Source organism: Cucumis sativus, chromosome 2 (assembly GCF_000004075.3).
Source record: "Cucumis sativus cultivar 9930 chromosome 2, Cucumber_9930_V3, whole genome shotgun sequence".
NCBI lineage: Eukaryota > Viridiplantae > Streptophyta > Magnoliopsida > Cucurbitales > Cucurbitaceae > Cucumis > Cucumis sativus.
The window spans coordinates 23,237,734-23,241,447 of record NC_026656.2 but is presented as its reverse complement, the minus strand read 5'-3'; the positions used below and the strand labels follow the sequence as shown (position 1 = coordinate 23,241,447).

The 3,714-nt window shown below is 31.7% G+C and overlaps 1 long non-coding RNA gene across 1 annotated transcript; it reads left to right on the top strand.

The window, feature by feature from the left end:
• The first annotated feature begins 238 nt into the window (after window positions 1–238).
• LOC105434688 lies at window positions 239–1,766 on the top strand. Its single transcript, XR_968799.2, has 2 exons — window positions 239–461; window positions 1,235–1,766. It is a non-coding gene; the product is annotated as an uncharacterized LOC105434688 (long non-coding RNA).
• The last annotated feature ends 1,948 nt before the right edge of the window (window positions 1,767–3,714 follow it).

Sequence of the window (3,714 nt, the reverse complement as noted above, 5' to 3'; positions counted from 1 at the left end):
ACCACGTATAAAATATATCATTATCTAAAAATGTCTATTATTGATAAAAAATTTAAAATTTTATTATATCTTATAAATATCTTGTTAAATTTACTATTTTTTATCATTTGTGTTCGATAGATGGTTAACCAAATATACATGTATGTATAGACGAAAAAGAATAATCTTTTGAAAAGAAAAATACAAAGTATAAGAACGGAGTTAGGAATATTTAAAAGAAAAGGGCAAAAGGTGATGGAGAAAAGAGGGGCACGTGAAAGCTAAGGCAGCTCCCAACATTCCCATCGGACGTAGGCTATAGCGGTTGTACACTCATAGAACAGCACGGACCAGGTTCACTGAACCTCCCTCTCCCTCTCCCTCTTCCATCCCCTTTCTTTACTTGTATATATTTCCCATCACAACAATATCACTCCTCATCTATTGCCTTCTTCCTTCTTTCAACAACCATAAACAATGGGGTATTTTCTATCTTCCCTTTTTTTTATGCCCTTTCTTTTTCATTCTATGCCATCAAATCAAACTATCTGGAAAATGCTTCTTCTTTTTGTTGTGCCTTTGATGATTACTTATTTATTTCAATGCTCAAAACGCTAAATCAACTCTATATCTAATTTCCATCTACTTTTTCTTCTACTTTCTTAAATTGAATTAACATCCTGCTCTGGCCTGGTTTCTGTTTTCAGATTGGTGGTATTTGTGATTTTGATCATAACAAATGTCATTTCGGTATTGACTCTGTATTTAAAATCATTGCTTTCCATTTCAAAAAATTAATGGAGCCCTTCTCATGTATTGTTTAATTGATCAACTTTCTCTCTCCTGGACTTCCCCACCAGTTACTTGGCTTTGTTTGAGACATTTTCCTCTAAGAATGCTTATAAAGTTGTACTTTTTTGGGTTGAGTTTATCTCATTAGTAAATGCCCCAATTGTGTTTCCAAGTACACACAAAAGTGTTTTTAAACATTTAGAAAATTAACCCAAATGGGCCCTTATTTGGTTCGATGCTGCTGTTTTTCATTCTTTTATTCATGTAGGAGATTTCTGTCGAAGTACGCTAAAGTAATATAAGAGCACTGGCCCAAATAAATGCGTTTTGTTCCAAATGAAAGGATTAGGACAAATAAGAACCAAACATGGTTTCTTTCAATTTCATCATTGTTTTATTTGTATGGAGTCCAAATAACATTGCTTGTACATTTACATTTGCTAATTATTGTTCATGGATGCAGGTAGAGTAAGTAAGCATGAGCCGTTGCTTTCTTCTCCAAAAAGAAGATAGTCAAGAATGATAATGTCAATATTTCTCATGAGACAAACAGCTTTCTTTACACTTTTGTTATGGTGAACAAAAGTGGCATCTATTGTAGCCATTTGCCCGCTTTCTCATCTATATTGCTCTTGAGTTCAGCTATCGTGGTCTCGTCATGGCAGCCATGACCCAGAAGAGTGAGGCCAATGAAGCAATTCGCGCGGTCTTCTGCAGGAATGAGATTGAAGATTAGAGCATAGAGAACAGTTTGTTGTTCTTGGAAGAGTTCCCCCTATTGAAACTTCACATACTTAACATTTTGATGTCCTTCGGCTGATAGATGGTTTTGTTTTCAATAAAGCCTCTGTTGTTGTCTCTTTTTGTGCGTTGCTCCTAGGCTCAGCAAAAGGTTCAAAACAAAGGTGAATTGCTCATGGAAACCAGTTGTTTCGTTTAAGTAAAAGCATTGTTGTTTCTTTCAATTATGCTATTATTTTTCTTCTTTGGGACCAGGACTATGACCAAAGTTTTGCATTGGTACAATATATATACACATATGTGCGACGATAATCATCTCCATTCATACTAGACTTCTAGAGTGGAACTAAAACCAAAAGTCATACAATGGACAATATCTATCAATGGTGGATATATATGGAAAGGGTTATCATTCCAATAACGACATCATTGAAAAGTAGGGTTGTTGTCCCAAAATTTCACAAACTAATCCTAAAAGCAAAAACTCTTCTATGACTTGACCAATTTCTTTAAACTTGTCCATCATTTTAGTATTGAATAGAAGGTCAATATTGAATGGAAGGTTACTTTATTCAAGGTCAATATTGAATGGAAGGTCACTTTATTCGGTTTCAATCAGTTCTTTCAAATTTTTTCATCATATTCTTCCTAATAGACCGATATTCCAATGAGCGAACATAAGTTTTAATTATGAACTATTTTTCTTCTAAGATGGCATTCATAATAATAAGAAATGGACAATGTTTTAACAAAAATTGGAAGATCGCTTAATAAAATATGAAAGACCAAGACAACTTAACAAATGTTGAGTGATCGTTTAATAAGAGATGAGATATTGCTTAACAAAAATTGAGCGATTGTTTAATAAAATGAACGATAGTTTAAGAAAGATTGGGAGACCACTTAATAAAGGTTGGGGATCCTTTAATAAAATATGGGGCATCGTTTAATAAAAGTTGGGAGATCGTTTAATAAAAATTGAGAGATCGTTTAATAAAAATTGAAGATAGTTTAACAATGATTTAATTAACAAAAAAAATTTAAATAAGAAGGGTCTTTTAGAAAATATAAGAAAACAGCTGAATATTTACACACTATAGATCAATTTTGAAAACGAAAAAAGTCCACAACCTCTTAGATAGAATGAAGTTCCATCTCACAATCAATTGACAATGGAAGAAATAGTTCATCTATCTTATATGAAATGTGAGTCCCATTGGTTTTTCCAATGTGGAACTCTTAACATTTCCAACATGCTTCTCAAGATGGTGCTTCTTTGGGTTCATCTTTTTTGAATTGGATACCCATTTGTGTTTAATGAGATCTGATACTATGTTTAATAGTATGAGATTTCATCTCAAAAATCAATTGACAATGGGAGAAGTAATCCATCTATCTTATATGGAGTGTGAAACTTGTTGGTATTTTAATTTCACGTATTAGAAACCTTTAGGTTTTCAAATATTTGTCGACCGTGTATTATTACTTGAATAAGGGAAATAACTAGTGATTATTATATACACTTGATTCCCTTGAATTGGGGAAATAATAAAGAAATAAAGAATGTAAAGATAATTACATTAAAGAGTAAGATAAGAAACTTGGCAAAATTTAATAGGTTGAGGAGGATTTCTTTGTCAACAAACTTTTTCACTTACGCTTATCTAGAATGCTTGAATGACTTGTAACCACGGCCGCTTTCATTTGACCTTGGTTAGGTTAACAACGGAAAATACTAAAAACATCTCGTCATTAATTGACATCCTGCGTGTATTAATTTATTTGAGAAATACTCGTTTAGATTTGACTATTATTTTCTACACATGATCGTTTAGATTTGACTACTCAAATCTAAATCTAAATGATTTTTTTCAAAAAAAATTGGTAGATGATTGTTTAGATTTAGGAGACGAGTATAAATTTGATTAACCAAATCTAAATGATTTTTTTTAAAAAAAAATTGATATATAATCGTTTAGATTTGGTACATGATTGTTTTATTTGGAACACGATCGGTTAAAATTGGCTATCAAAATCTAAATGATTTTTTTAAAAAATTCTTTGATACACGATCATTAAGATTTGATAATACAATATCCAAATGATTATTTTTCACAATCTTTAATATTTGGCCCACAATCTTAAACAACCCGTTTGGAAAAAAAATTGTAGAAGAGAAAAAGACGATAGAAAGGAAATTAA